Source organism: Eptesicus fuscus, chromosome 21 (genome assembly GCF_027574615.1).
Source record: "Eptesicus fuscus isolate TK198812 chromosome 21, DD_ASM_mEF_20220401, whole genome shotgun sequence".
NCBI lineage: Eukaryota > Metazoa > Chordata > Mammalia > Chiroptera > Vespertilionidae > Eptesicus > Eptesicus fuscus.
In genome coordinates, this window is record NC_072493.1 from 9,778,567 (window position 1) to 9,795,872 (window position 17,306).

General features: G+C 37.4%; 1 long non-coding RNA gene across 1 annotated transcript in view; it reads right to left on the reverse strand.

Moving 5' to 3' along the window:
* Positions 1–311: 311 nt before the first annotated feature.
* Positions 312–17,306, reverse strand: part of LOC129147704 (uncharacterized) — a 56,325-nt gene continuing 39,330 nt past the window's right edge. Inside the window, exon 3 of the long non-coding RNA XR_008554972.1 lies at positions 312–603. This is a non-coding gene — a long non-coding RNA (uncharacterized LOC129147704). The remainder of the gene's footprint in view (positions 604–17,306) is intronic.

Sequence of the window (17,306 nt, forward strand, 5' to 3'; positions counted from 1 at the left end):
TCAGGTAGATTGTTATATAGATTGTAGGGGCAAGAAGAAAGTAGGGAGATGAGTATGATGATTAGGCCAGGATAGAGGTAAGTAGTGGAGGGGGTGAGGTATTTGGGGTAGCTTTTGAAAGTAGCACCAACAGGACTTACTGATGGAATGAATGTAGTGGACAAGGGAAGGAGAGGCATCTGGAAGCTGGAGAGAGAGAAATTAACAAAGAGGACCATTTTGTATCTGGTTTGAACAATTTACCAAATAGTAGTTTCATTAATTGAGTTGAAGATGAGCAGTTATGGAGGAAAAGACATCATAAGCTCCATTTTGTACATTTATTAATCAACTTCTGTATACAAGGCACTGGGCTACATAGAAGATACAGGTATCTATGCTGAAAAACACTTCTTGTCTCTGTCAGTGCTAAATAGAATCAATAGTTTCACTGCTATCTAGATATTACTGGACCCAAATAAGACAAAATAAATAAAACTGTCCATTGCAGATGCTATTAGTTTTCCTTTCTTCTTACTACAAGAATCCTGGTTTGCTTGTTTCCTTTAGTTTGGTGTGGGGGCTATGTGACTGCTTGAAGATAATTTATCTCATGTACCATTTCTGTTTAAAAAAAGAAGGGAGAAAAAAGTATATATTTGAATTAGATTGCATATACATTTTTTAAATTTCTAGAAGGACAAAGAAACTAAACCACTGGTTACCCATTTTGTGTGTGGCTGGGGGAGGGGAACATAAAGTAGAAGAATGAAGGGGATGGGATGAAAAGAGGGAGTTTTCACTACATACCCTTTTGCACTTTGATGGTTTAGGATTGAGAATATATTGGCTATTTAAAAATATATTAAAACATTTTAAATATATTCATCTTCCTAAATTCTCTCACAGCTAGGAACGATCAGGTGACAGTACTAGCCAATGAGAATAAAAGTTCCTGAGAAATGTGGTTCTTTCCTGATAAACACAAGCCTAATAAGATTAATTCTGCCCTTTGCTATTTCTCCCTTCTTACCTGGGATGTAGATATAATACCTGCAATTGGAGCAACCATTTATGACTGGTAAAACAAAAGCTTCACACTAAAGATGAAAGAACAGGAAGTTGCCAGACAGAACCTGTGTCCTTGATGAGTTCCTTAAGTAGTTGAACCAGCTGTGAGCTGCCTACTTCTGGACTACTTATTTTATGAGAACATACTGGGTTAATCTATTGTAGTTAAGATAAAGTTGTAACTGACATAGTCTTAGAACGTACATTCAAACTTATAATGCAAAAAAGGCCAATTGGTGGTCACAATGACAATAAAAGGTGCCAGAAGAAACATAATGTCCTCAAGGAACTTCTAAATTAATGTCTAAGAGTAGAAAGAAAGGTTTTACCAAGTAATCATAATTTCCAAGTCTCACAATTTACACATTCTGGTATGTGTTTGGATTGCTAGGTTCCTCATATAAGCAGTGTGAAAGTGTCCAATTGATTTCTTATAAGTCATAGGAAGATACTGTGAAAAGCATAAGGTTGAAGATCTAAAGAGAATTCTGGTTCTTGGACAGGTCTAACCATATCCTTTAGGTATAGCTCAGGATTTGGTATAAAATCATTCTGTTAACATTGAAATTTTAAAATAAGAATTACAAAATAGCCTTTTTAAATGACAAAGCTTCAAGTCCTATTTTAATTGAATGGAATATTTTAAGATGATGATCATATATTTTAAGATAAAATGATATTTTAAGTTTGTAATAAGGATTATTCTATATTCATGTTTGATTTATTGCTTTTAATTTCTTTCATAGGATGCCATCTTCCTATAGCACTTATAAGAAGAGACATCCTTTCAATCCCTCTGCTCTGGAATGAGGTATGCCATTTAGTTTAACACACATTTTGGTCCTTTTATTTGTAACACCATAGATATAAAAAGAAACATTTTTGAGAAATAGAGCTAATGTGAAATCAAATATTGCTGTGATAATGACAGCACATTTCCTTCTTACTAAAAATAAATTTTATTTTAAAAACTTTGGGTGGTGGGCGCACAATGCGATATGCAGATCATGTATCATAGAAGTGTACACTTAAAGGCTATATGACCCTATGAACCAAAGTCATCCCAACAAATTTAATTTAAAATTATTGTAATATAAAAAAAAATTTAGTCATTTTTCTAAAGTAACTATCACATGGCCAGGATATTGTAAAAACTTGAAAAACCACTGAACTGTTGTAGAAAACATTTTCTAATATTTGGATGAGAAAAGAAAAGTAGAAGAATTCATCCTTTGCTCTAACTATAATAACTTAAAATAAATTTATCTTAACTATTATGATTTGTCTGTGGAATTAATTTCCATCAAATTGACCAGGTAGTGGCAAAAAGTTTTGAACTCTTGCTTATTTTCAGGAGCACATATTATTTCTGTGCTGCAAGTAGCCATGTCAAGTGGTTGCCAAATTGACTTAGGCCAGTGGTCGGCAAACTCATTAGTCAATGGAATGGCAAACCGCGACTCACGAGCCACATGTGGCTCACGAGCCGCAGTTTGCCGACCATTGACTTAGGCAATTCTGGAGATTTTGATAACAGAACTTCGACTGCTAGACATATAGTTTTAAAGTTACACATTCTTGGAAATAAATAAAGGTAGTCAAATCCAGGTAGAACTGTAATCCGGGGAATCATTTAATGAAGATTTACTGATATGAAAAAACACAGTCAACCCCACATTTATCTCTAACAGGTAAAGAAAAACTAAGTTCAATAAAAAACATTTTAAAATGTTGATCAAAATCCAAGAAAGTAGTAAAAGTTTACTAACTAAGAAATAAGATTCTTTGGGAAAGATTTTTTGTTTAGTTGTTTTTTCCTTTAGCTTTGTGCTAATCATCAGCATTTAGGAAAAGCAGTACAAAATGCTCTAAAACTATTTGATTGCTACTTTGATGAAGCCATTTATAAGAGGTATATAAACTTTAGTTAAATAAAGTAGATAGTTATTGAAAACAAGTGCATGCCTGTATAATTATCACATCTATGCTAGTTGAGAAATCCTGAAAATAATTTCATAAATGGTAATGCAATATGCACTGTATTCCTGAGAAATTCTATATGATATACATTGGTCATACATTTCATTCTCCTAAATGTGTTATAGATTCTCAGACCTGAAATATGAAATGATGCCACAGGGAAAAAGAACACACAAAACACCAATAATCCTAACACAAAAATCACAAAAATCCTAACAACCCTTCCCCTCTATCTTCTTACAAAAGTTCTAACCCATAACATAAAAAAACCCCAAAAATCCATATTTACTATCAGATTCAATTTCTACACTTCAGTTTATTAATGTTCCATAGTTCAAGCCTAAACAACTGTCAATACCCTTAAGATTTGTAAGGAAAGAAGCAATTAGAAAAGGTACTTTGAGTTTCCATTTCAGTCACCCCCATAAAAATATATACGGAATATATACGGAGATGTCACATATTCCTAGATAGTAGAATTCCACTCTTCCTAGTGCATTCCTTGGTGGTGAGTAAAAGGACACAGAAAGGTGCATTAACTGGTTCAGGCCACCTGGGAAATATTTGTTGAAGGGCACTAAGTGTGCCCCTAAGTGCATGACTATCTCAAGTCATTCAAGCACTTGGGAGAAAATACTCCATTGTTGTTTAACATTTTATCATTATTTACTAGATTTTGCTTTTTTAAAAACTGGGTTTAAAGTTTTAGGAGATAATACTCAAATGGAATTATATATCCAGGAGTTACTAAGTCTCAGAAAACAATAAAGCTATCAGGCAACCATGAAGTTCAAAATTGTATTACCTTGATAATGTAATCTTAAGTGTTTGCATATGAAATGAGACCATTTGTTTAAACTGATTGTGACACTATTTTAAAAACTGAAGAGAATACACACACACACAACATACAGTATAATGTAGGAGAAACAGAATAAGTAAATATTTCAAGTAGCATTAAATGTATGTTCAAATGTGATTAGATGACAGACTATAATATCAAATATCCATCTTAAAATTTCAGTGCCTTAAGTGGTTAAAACAGTAAGGGAAAAACAACATTGTTTTGCACTTAGAAACCTGTTTCTAATCAACTGAGCTACTCCTATGGGGTCAAATAAAAATGATTAGCTTATTAAAAGCATAGCTTTGCTATTTAATAAGCAAAAATGATTGAAAATTCTGCTCCAGATCCTGATAATTTTAGTGTTTCTAGTTAAGCCTGCAAAATTGCATTCATTATTAGTGTCTAGATTCATTAACAATTCAATTTATAGATATTAATGCTTATAATGCATGCTTCGCTTGCCAAAACTTGAAGAGAAATTGTTTCAATTAGCTTTCATGGATCACAAATCCTACCGGCTGGATATTTTTAGACAAAAGATACAAGCACATCCCCAAGCAATGCTAATGCACAGCTGGGACTCGTGTGTAAGGTCACTTGAGCTAACAGTTTAAAAGGAAAAACAGTAAATGAGTTTTACCCAGATGAGCAAGACAGGAACAGTCTTCTGTTTCCAACCAAATATTTGAAAGGCATATACGCACCTTAAGAAAAAATGGCAAAGGGGGCATAAATGGTGATGGAAGGAGATTTGACTTGGGGTGATAAACACACAATACAAAATAACAGATGATGTATTATAGAACTGCACACCTGAAATCTATATAATTTTATTAACCAATATCACCCAAATAAATTCAATTAAAAAACAATGTGAGAAGTCTCAGTGAGAGGTCTTAAATTGTCCCTTTATAGAAAAGAACAGGAATTTCTTAGAAGTCTCAAGCTTAACAGAAATGCAAATTCTGCCGCTTGTACAAGGGCCGTACTCTGGTGGTGGAAGAATAAAAACTATATTGATGTCCCAAATGATACAGATGACAATCCAGATTCACAGATAATTAATAATTCTCCATTTCATTTTGGGCTGCATACAATTCAAAGGTGCTATTTACTATCAGCTGCAAAGGCTACTCTTTGTAGAAGAGATATTCTTTGGAGGCTATCCACCTTCTCCAGGTATATTTCTCTCACACAAATCTTCCCATAGAGAACAGCAGCCCACCCTTGCACTCTTTACTTAGTGTAGTGTAGCATTAGTGTGGTACACTGAGGTGTGGTTGTTTGTAGCTTGTTATTTAATGGGGTATCAAGAGAATGACGTCATTTTTACCTTAAAATATTTCATTTGTCTTCAATGAAATTGTGATTCATGTCACACACTTAAGAACAGATTGAGCCCTAGCTGGTTTGGCTCAGTGGATAGAGTGTTGGCCTGCGGACTGAAGGGTCCCAGGTTCGATTCCGGTTAAGGGCACATACTGGGTTGTGGGCTCGATCCCCAGTAGGGGGCATTCAGGAGGCAGCCGATCAATGATTGTCTTTCATCATTGATGTTTCTCTCTCTCTCTCCCTCTCCCCTCCCTTCCTCTCTGAAATCAATAAAAATATTTTTAAAAAATGAACAGATTGAATAATGATTCTTGATTGCCTAAAGAACTACAATTCTAAGACCTCCAAGGATCCCATGAGAGCACCTTAGAGAATGTTAAAACTAGTAATACAAAATCAAAATAAGGTTTTAGAAGACCATGAGGTTCTGGAAAAGTAGTGAAACTATAAACTTTACTGACATTAATGTCATAACAGTACAATTGGTAGAGAGCGTGAAAAGCATATAAACTCTTCAGGAACATTTTAGATGAGGAAATATGAGAAGATGAAAGTGTCAATTCTAAAACTAAACTGTACTTTGGATTAAATCTTAGATATTGGTCTGGAGGAAAAACAACGCATGCCTAGAAAAAATATTCATTTATTATTATTTTTTAGGTTTAATAGTGGTATGACACAACACCTCTCATTGACAACTGGGTATCAATTATAAATCATAACTGCCATAAAAGGCACTTAATAAAACTCAAAAGAAAATCAAGATTAAAATTTAGATTTCTGGAAAAAATGTATGTATGAACAAAAGAAAATGTTATTGCCTCTAGAAGTATGAGAATGAATTAAAGGATGGTGCAAAAGGGGGGGAGGTTTAGAAGGAAGAGAAAAAAATTTTGGTTTTTGATATAATTATTTGGAGAAAGGCCTAAAAGACTGACAGAAAAAGGACTAGGCTAAAAAGCAATATGTACATGGGACTAAACACAAAAATTAATAATGTAACCTATTTGTTTACTCAGTCAGCATGGCAGTTTGATTGCAGAAATATATATATATATATATATATATATATATATATATATATCACATTTCTCACACTGCCAAATTCATGATGAGTAAATTATTCTCAAAAAACTACAATTTATTTTTAAGCCAAATAAGTTATTAAAAAAATTAATCACCCCAAACACACACACACACACACACACACACACACACACACACACACACACGAAATCATTAGCACTGCCACATCACTAGTCAGGTCAATAATTCATTCTTTAGTATTAGAGTCCATAGGGGCCTGCTTTGCTTTGCCACACTGAAAATAGAGAACAGCAGGGATTCCTGTTACAAGAAGCTCACTTCCTTATTCTTTCATAAGCTTCCTCTAGCTCCTAGGTGCTCTGATTATTCTTTTGTCTCTCTGTGGCTAACCTATTACTTAAGGTACTTCTACCTCCCTGCTCCTCCCAAACCTCTATAATGGATGCAAAGGTTAGTGACTCCCTCAGGAATAGTAGCATTTTCAGCAATGGGTGTGGTCAGATAGTCATGGGATTCCCGTTACTGTTAACAGGAGTTAGAGGCTACAGTCCCTCACTGAAAATCTAACCCAGGGTTCTTCTGACTCTGAGAACTACATTTTCACATAACCTATACTACCTACAGAGCCAATATAGGTTATAAGAAAACAAAGGATGTCTAGAGGATAACAATATGTAGCAATAAATATAACAGGGTATGCAGATTACTAGAAATCCAAACTGTCATATATTAACATTACAGAGCAGTTTGTGAAGGTGGCTAAGTGTAGAGATCTTAAGCTAACTAGATATCAAAATTTTGAGGAAACACGTTGGGGGGATGATGGTGGTAGTCAATATTACTTCACCCAAAATATATACATGTCAGTGCTTTTTCTACAATGACTTCCCAGAGAAACAAAAAGGACATTAGTTCAATGTAGTATTGCACAGAATAAATAATATAAATATTATAACTTCAGAAAAGCAGGCATACCATCTTACCATGTATCCCGTGGCCACTTTAAAATAATTCCTGCCACGTAGTATTTATTCAAATACTTATTGAATTAATAGATAAATCATTCTTCACAATGTAGCCTAAGTTTCTATTTACGGAAAATAAAATAACAATTGTTTCTTTCAAGGGTTGTTTGTGAGGATTAAAAGAAACCAAGCACTAATATGAGATGATAACATGAGGGGAAAGCAAAATCTGAAACACAGAGAGGTATACAGGGACTCTCCGCATTATCTTTGCAACTTTTCTGTAAATCTAAACTTTTCTTAAAATAGAAGCTTAATTTTATAAAAAGTTATTTAGAAAAACACTTAAATCAGCATCTAATATGTGGCTGGTATGATCAACAAGTATTTCCTGACCCAGCTCTCAACACCACCCAAGCACTCAGAGGAATCAATAGCATGTTAGTGATGTTGACCTAGGGGACTAACCAGCTAAACAACAATTCATTACGTAGAAATTTTCTGGCCATAACTATTTGTTGGTTAGTTCTTTAAATGTATAATGGCTCTAAATTATTTTGAATATTCTCATTAAATACTACTAAAAATCTCTACCTCTTACCCCCCATCTCCATCCCCACCCCGCCAACTTGTATACTATTTTACCCTCTTATAGTGTTGTTTCTTTGTTGTCCTCCCAAGTGATACCCATTGATCCTTCCTGGAACGTTTCAGCATTGACTCCATCTTAACATATGGTAATTAAAGCTAATGTTTTTGAAAGAAAAGAGTTTGGCTTTATTCAAAATCTTACTCTAGTTCCCAGACATTCTGATACCCTAAGCCTAATATTCATGAATAGGATAGCAGCTTAGTTAAAATATAAAAATATTCACCCCCTTGAAATGAAAAGAAATGTTTCCATAGACAATTTTCTAATTAATGGTGGAGTAATTGCCAAATGTGTACATCTACCTGAGAGTTTTGGTGTTATGTCCATTCTTGCAACTGAAAATTATATTTTTAAGTTCTTTAAAAGAAATGAATTGGGAATTCTTTCTAGAAAGCAATCTTTCTTTTTTTTAATATCAGAGAATTTTTTAAAGATTTGACATTCATTATCAGTTTATCTCACTTTTGAAAAATATACAAAACCATTCCTGAAGGCTTATAAGCAAAACAAATATAAATGAAATAAATTTCCCCATGACTTCCACTAAAAACTGGAAATGCATTATCATTAAAACACACACACACACACACCCCAACACTAATTTTCAAAAAAACATTGTTGCTTTTAAAATGAAGTAAATGTTTTGTGTTTTTTTAAATGTTTTAAAAATAACAATAAAGCACTGACATATTAAAAATATACTTTTTACGTAGGCTTACAATGTGTCAGACAGAAAGTACCAGTTTTTAAAGTTAGAATCATAGAAACAAAAGATGTACTTTGACACATCCAAATACTTTCAATTCTCTCATTATAATGAAAGCATGCTTATTTACTTCCTTACTCATTTTCTATTCCCAGTCCAGGTCTTTGCTTTATCTAAACTTTTTGCAAAACTGAAAGGAAATAAAGATTAAAAATCAAACTGAAAAAAAAAAAATCAAAGTGAAACAAGAACTTCCATGGTTAATGTTGTGACGATATATTTAAATGCCAGCTCAACTGGGGGAAGGAGTAGTCTTTTACCTATTCCTGTGGTTCTCAAACTGTGTGGTCTCAGGACCTCTTTTTTATTCTTAAAATTATCAAGGACTCCAAAGTTTGCTTATGTGGTGATAACAATTTATATGTACAATAATGGAAATTAAAATGGAGAAAATTTTAAAATGTTTATTAAATAATTTAAGATAATAACAAATCACTACATATCACCAACGTATTTTTTTTGTGAAAATATTTTCTCAGTCTTACATGCATGGCATATACACAGCATTTGTAGTAATCAGAGCTGTTACTCCATGTGCTTTACCTGAAAATAAGGAAGCTTTTGCTTGGCAAACAGTGTTACCTCATTTAATATTATTGCCTAACACTACTGATTACAAACTTGGCTGATTAGATTCTCCATGGGTAGGGCCTAGAAATCTCTGTTTATAGAACACTTTCCTGGTGATTCTAAGGTAGTCAATCAGATAAGTTTGGGTCTAAACATATTGCCTGAGAGTTAACAGAGAGACATGGATTATAACATAGGTTTCCACATAAAAATATATTTTTCTTTAAAAGAGATACTCTATTACAATAGCTAAACAAACATAACTGATGCAACCACTATGTTCCTTTTGGTTCCTTTAAGGGTTGAGTCAAATTCATTCTCACCCATTTGCAATTGCTATTGTCTCTGACTGCAAAATTCTTTTTCATCACAACCCTTTTCACTCAACTAACTCTTCCTTTCAGCCTCCTGGTCTCGGGGCAAACAGTTTAATTTCTTAGCCTTCTCCATCTCCAACTTCCTCCTCCACCATTTAACCCACTTCCCTGATTATTTCCTTCACACCACTATCACAATCTAGAATTGTATTGTCTATTTGTCTTTCTACTCACCATCAGTCTCTCCTCATTAGACCTTGTCTTTCTTTTCATCATGATAATCCTACTGTCTAGAACATTTGGTAGAGGGAAGGTTATGTTAGTCAGGAATTTGGGGGGACAAGCAACAGATACCAAACCCAGTTAATTAAACAGTTAGGCTACCCAGTCATAAACAAAGTCCAAAGCAGCATGCTACAGAACCAGTCTGGTGAGAAAACTATTGTTTTGGGCTGTGGGGTTTACACTGCTGATACCACCACCAAAGTGGGGTCTGGTGATAGAAATGGTGCACTGCTTCTGCAGCCACAACCCATCATTTAAAATTGTGGGGTTTTTTAGTCTTTATACCACCAGGTCTGATTAAAAACTCTGTGTCTTTGGCAGAGCTTAGGGTATAGGCCTGCCACCCTTTCAAAGAGGCTGGGAAAATAAGCACCTTGTGTTTTCAGCTTCTATAGTGGTAGATGGGCTTGGCTTCATACAAAAGAGTTCCCAAATGTAAAGGGAGGTTCAAATGCTAGGTGGCCAAAATGAAGGATAAAAGTCTCCATGTATATAGGCTCTCAAATATTCCTTGAATGAATAAGTCCTAAAATATATTGAAAAAAATATTAGAGTACATTTTAAATAAGTGCATGTAATTATAAATTTTCAAGTATTTAACTGCTATCAATTATTCTTTCTTCTAATTCTGGTTTCCTCCTTCCAGACTTGGTTTAAAAAAAACTTGTCTCCCAAGCAGCTTGAATTTTCTTTAAGCATGATGTGAGAGACAATGTGAGGTCCTTTCCAGATTCTCCTTACATGAAGGACTTGTTGCCCAGCTGCTGGGAGGGTGGTCAGCCATCACTTGACAGGTTTTTCCGCTACGCTCTCAAATGTAAGAAAGTCACATTCCCCAAGGTTGGGCCCTTTCTCAGAGCAAACTGCATCTGGTAACTGATTAAAATGGGAGAAGAAAGGCTGAATCCCTTGCCCCAACTACAATGAACTCTTGTAAAGCCAATCAGGCCCCGAGTTCCCCACAGGCTGGCATTTGGCCGTCATACAGCTTGATTTCTCCCACTACCCAGCCCTGCTTTCTTCCCCTGCCTTCCACGATGTTGATTCCAAGAGTCCTCCTTAATAGATGCTCTGCAAGCTTAATTCCCTTTCAGATTCTACATCCTGGGGCACCCAGCCTGGGACAGTTGGTTCCAATAGAAATCCAAGAAAGTAGGCATTCAGATGAGGTTTGGAACTGAAACACATCTCCTGGTTGACAGAACAGTGGCACTATGAAACTTTCTGAGGTGATGTAAGTATTCTAAACTTAAATTGTGTTAGTGTTTAAATTTGTATACACTTATAACTTGTGCACATTTGTTTAATCAAATAATTTTAAATAAAAATAATTGTAAATTAAAATAATTAAATGTTTCTGTAATTTGTTTCATAAAATAAGATGTATTTTATTGTTTATAAATTATACTTAAATATTATATATAGAGAGAAGGCAGAAAATTAAGAGTATCATCTTGATTAAGTGACTTCTAGTTCTTTTCACAGTGGACATTGATATATGATATGAAAAAGATAGCAGATAAGAAACAAATATCAGCTAATAGGTAGTCAGTAATGCCTTCTGGTCTCCAATGAAATGTGTTAGTAGTTTGGAATAAAGACCTTTGTGAAGCATTCTCATTGTGAGTATATAATTTAAATAAAACTATTTAAAGATAAAAATGATTAGATTCAAACAACAAATTGTTAAGAGATCATGTGTTAGCTACTAGATTCTATCTGAATAAGATACATCATTATTAATACAGGAAGATAAAGTGATTACCAGGAGATTTTAATTTTCTCCTTGAAGCTAAATAGCTTTACAACATAAATAAAAATAGCAGGTACTGCTTGAGAAACTATTTCGTGTTCAGTGCTTTTTAATTTTGCTTTAAAGTTCCAGCGAACACAGACCAAACAATTAAATTTGAGTGTAATACATAAACTAACCCACAAACACTTTCAAGGGTCAAAATTTGAACTCTTTGGTGCCTTTTATGTAATAAACTAGTGTCCCAGTGCATGGATTCGTGCACATTGAAAGGAAATTAATTAGAAGAAATATTTTAATATCATTATTTGCCATTTCCCTGTAATAGATGTGTCAGAGGAAAGAAAATTAGTAAAATGTATATGAAAATAATATATAAATTGATTAATAAACAACAGCATGATATAACAACAAATACATGACATAAAAACAAAAACATGATATGAAAACAACACTGATAAAAACAATGACTGAAAAATTGATTAAACTTATTCTAATATCTCCCTGTATACCACATTAAGAGTAAAAACACTTTCAGAGTGCTTGACTAATTTCCCTTGTGATGAAGCATTTACAACTTTAATGTCACATGCTCTTCCAACTCGAGAGAAAGCAATATATAACTGACCATGTCCAAAAACGGGTTCAGGTAGGAATATTCCTACTCTGTCTAGAGCTTGTCCTGGTGATTTATTAATAGTCATCGCAAATGCTGGCATCACAGGAAACTGTCTTTGAATTAATTTAAATGGGAGGCCAAAGTCAGATGGGGACAAATCAATTCTTGGAATCAGAACAACCAAGAGCTTTATATGTATTGCGCATGTGTAAATCAACATTTATATTTAAATTGCCAGTGGGCGTCATATGTACTAGCTGGTTGGATGGTCGAACGTTCGTATGTATGGTTGGTCACCTAGCCTTTTTATATATACTAGAGGCCTGGTGCACGAAATTCGTGCACGGGTGTGTGTGTGTCTGTGTGTGTGTGTCCCTCAACCTGGCCTGCACCCTCTCCAATCTGGGATCCCTGTCACAATCTGGGACTGCTGGCTCTTAACCACTAGCCTGCCTGCCTACCTGATTGGCCCTAACCGCTCCCTGGCCAGCCTGATTTGATGCCTACCTGCTCCCCTGCTGGCCTGATTGCCTCCAACTGCCCTCCCCTGCCAGCCTGATTGCCCACAACTGCTCTCCCCTGCCGGCCTGATCACCCACAACTGCCCTCCCTTGCCGCAACCCACCTCCTCTGCCGGGACCCGCCTCCTCCATATGAGGCGGCAGAGATGGCAAGACTGGCTTCCTCTGCACCACACAGGCCGCGGGACCCCCAGGCCTCACCGAATGGAGTGCCACCAGGCCCCGCATCCACTGTGCATGCAGCCATCTTATGGTGGCCATCTTGTGGCAGCCATCTTGTGATGACCCTCGCATGAGGGTGTGACGCCACCTAGGCTTTTATTATATAGGACATGCAAAGAAACTGATGGAACACTGAATATTCTCAACCAAAAATTTTCAATAGAAACCTAGAAATATCACCCAAAAATCATTTTCTAGTTTTATTTTTAAATGTCACTATCTAGAAATCTGGATTATAAAATTTTTAGATTACATTTTCACTCTTCTTTTCCAGTAACTTTCCCCTAATACTTATCCCCAAATTCTAATTTTAAATAAGCAGGATGTAACACTGAAGATATCTCACAGTTATGGTGTTTATAATTATCATTTTCAGAGTATAGGTTGGAAAATGGAATTGAGAAATAGCTTGCACCTGTTTCAGGTTGTAAAGCAATAAACCAAACCAAACCAAACCAAACCAAACCAAACAAAACAGGAATTTGGAACTTTACCTTCCTACTAACAGATTCTAGATTGTAGCCTGAAATAAAAAAGCACCCAGACATCCTGTACTGAAAAATTATTTATCTTAGAAAATAAGTTAAATCACCTTCACACAAAAGCAAGTTTCTTGGTGTGACTTTAAGTTACTGAGAGGAAGCTATTCCCTTATTAAGACATATCCAACTATGGAAATAATGTGGAGTTCCAAAATTAGTAACAGTTTTATTATTACCACAGTGTAGAAATAAATTATGTTTTTTTTTGCTCTGTTACTCAATCTGGTTAATTATCCATGTAAAGTTATTCTTGGCTATGCCAAAGCCCAATCTCTAACATCATTAGGGTTAGAGGACAGAGATTTCTGCTCAAGGGGAAAAAAGTGGACTTAATTCTTATACATATGCTACACTTTACTGACTCAAATGAATTTGATCCAACAACCACTAACACTGAACATTCTGGTTTCAAAGCTAATTAGATAACTTGCCTTTTTTAGCTAATCAGACAACCTACATGATATGAGGTACATTGGCGTTAGTCTATAACAATGGCAGCATTCAAAATGCTGGAATAGGGACAGGAAAAAGAAGAAATTCAAAAAGTACTCAATCTGGAGCTTCTATGAACATCACTGTATTTGGGGAGTTTACTTAGGCAATGAAGCACAACCAACAATTTACAGCACAATAGTACTATTATAAATCATGACAATGCAGAGACTGTCAAACTGGATTAAAAAAAGATTCAGTTATATGCTCTCTACAGGAGATACACTTTAAATAGGTTGAAAGTAAAAGAGTGGAAAAAGATACATCCTTTACAGAGAAACCATAAAAAAGCTGAGTGGCTATATATTAATACTAGACAAAGGCTTCAAAACAAAAATAATACTAGAAATGAATAGGAATATTTTATAATGGTAAAAAAGTTAACCCATCAGGAAGATTTAACTATTAAAACATATGTGCTTCTAACAACAACATGAGGAAGAAACTGAACAGAATTGAAGGAACAAATAGAATTAAAATATATAGTGTTTGGAGAATTCAGTACCCTACTTTTAGTAATGGACAGGACAACTACAAAGAAGATCATTAAGGAAATGGAATGCTTGAACAACACCATCAAACATCAGGACCTAACAGACATCTATACAGCACTCCACCCAACAACAGCAGCATAAACATTCTTCTCAAGTACACATGGAACATGCCAAGAACAGGCAACCTATTAGGCCACAAAAAAGACTCAATAAATTTAAAATGAGTGAAGTCTACAGAGTAGATTAAAATTAGAAACTAGTAAGAAGGAAATTTTGGAAATCCACAAATACAATAGTCGCCGCCTTATCTCTAGTTTTATTTTCTGCGATTTCACTTACCCGCAGTCAACAGCAAACCGAAAATACTAACTGGAAAATTCCAGAAATAAACAATTCATAAGTTTTAAATTGTGCACTGTTCTGAGTAACATGATGAAATCTACCATCACGCTCCATCCTGTTGAAGATGTGAAGCATCCTTTTGCCCAGCATATCCATGCTGTTTACACTTCCTGCTCATTAGTCACTTAGTAGCCATCCTATATAATAAAGAGGTAACCTATATAATAAAGAGGTAATATGCAAATTGACCATCACACTCTCACAAGATGGCTGCCTACGACCAGGCAGGCAGGGGGTAAGTGAGGGACAACCAAACAACATAACAGCAGGCTGCGTGGGGCAACCAGGCTGGCGGGGAGGCTGTGAGGGGCGACCAGGCTAGCATGGGGGGCAGTTGGGGACGACCAGGCCGGCAGGGGAGGCAGTAAGGGTTGACCAGGCTGGCGGGGGCGGGGAGGGGGCAGTTAGGAGTGACCAGGCTGGCAGGGAGGAGGCAGTTGGAGGGCGACCTGGCCGGCAGCGGGGGGCAGTTAGGGGCGACTAGGACAGCAGGGAGGGGCAGTTAGGAGCGATCAGGCCAGCACGCAGAGGCAGTGAGGGGCAATCAGACTGGCGGTGGGAGGGAGGGGAGTTAGGGGCGACCAGACAGGCAGGCAAGTGATTAGGAGCCAGCAGTCCAGGATTGTGAGAGGGATGTCCAACTGCCGGTTTAGGCCTGATCCCCGGATCGGGCCTAAACCGGCAGTTGGACATCCCCTGAGGGGTCCTGGACTGGAAAGGGTGCAGGCTGGGCTGAGGGGACCCCTCCGTGCACGAATTTCATGCATCGGGCCACTAGTCCTACCTAATAATAGAGTAATATGCAAATTGACTGCACCTTCGCTATGCCTAAGCCACGCCCCCAGCCAAGCCATGCCCCCCAGCCAATCAGGAGCAAATATGCAAATAAACCCAACCAAGATGGCTACAGCCACTGAGAGTGGGAGGGAGGCTTGGGTTTCCGCGGTAACAAAAGAAGCCATCCTGTTGCCGGCCTAAGCCTCCACTCAAGGCTACCAAGTTTCAATTATATAAGGTGAATTAATTTCAACAGAAATCGCTGCTGGCCGTGGTGCGAGCAGGAGGGAGGCTTGGGTTTCCACGGTAACAAAAGAAGCCAAGCTTTCCGCACCTCCTGTTGCCAGCCTAAGCCTCCACTCAAGGCTACAAAGTTTCAATTATAGAAGGTGAATTAACTCCAACAGAAATCGCTGCTGGTCGCAGAGTGAGCAGCAGGCTTGGCTTTGCTCCAGGCTACAAAGTTTCAATTGTAGAAGGTAAATAAATTCCATATACCAGGGCTTCCTCTTGGGTTGCCAGGGGGCGTGGCCAGCCTGCAAACCACCACAGGCCCCTTGCTCAGGCCACCCCTTGCCCCAAGGGAACCCCCACCCTGATCCGGGATACCCTTCAGGGCAAACCAGCTGGCCCCTACCCATGCACCAGGCCTCTATCCTGTCTAATAAAAGTGTAACATGCAGATTGACCATCACTGCAACACACAATATAGCTGCCCCCATGTGGACACAAGATGGCCACCACAAGATGGCCAGCAGGGGAGGGCAGTTGGGAGGCACCAGGCCTGCAAGTGAGGGCAGTTGGAGGCGATCAACCCTGCAGGGGAGGGCAGTTAGGGGTGACCAGGCCAGCAGAGGAGGGAAGTTGGGGGCAAACAGGCTGGCTGGGGAGCAGTTAGGCATCAATCAGGCTGGCAGCAGAGTGGTTAGGGGGTGATCAGGCTGGCAGGCAGAAGTGGTTAGGGGCAATCAGGAAGTCAGGCAGGTGATCAGTTGGGAGCTAGCAGTCCTGGATTGTGAGAGGGATGTCTGACTGCCCGGGATCGGGCCTAAACGGGCAGTCGGACATCCCTCGAGGGGTCCCAGATTGGAGAGGCTGGGCTGAGGGACACGCCCCCCCTCCGTGCACGAATTTTGTGCACCAGGCCTCTAGTATTGATTATAAGGTTGACTGCCATGGTTTCACGGTTCTTGTATTCAAATACTCTTCTTTCACTTAATAATGGCCCCAAAGTGCAAATGTAGTGATACCTGCAATTCAATAATGACAGAGAGAAGCCATAAACTGCTTCTTTTAAGTGAAAAGGTATGTATGTGTAGAAAAAAAAAAAACACACACACACACACACACACACACTAGGTGTACCGGTTAATAATGTGGATTTTTTCCAATAGATGGAGTTACACATATGTTAATATATATGTGATTTGATTTATGCTATTTTGTTATATTGACAGCAAGCTTCAAAACTTCGTATGTCAAATTTGCTGAAGGTGTTAACATCATAGATATTTTTACAATTAAAAATGTCGAATTTCGCCAAAACCGGTTTGGCTCAATGGATAGAGCGTCGGTCTGCGGACTGAAAGGTCCCAGGTTCGATTCCGGTCAAGGGCATGTACATTGGCTGCGGGCACATCCCTGGTAGGGGGTGTGCAGGAGGCAGCTGGTCG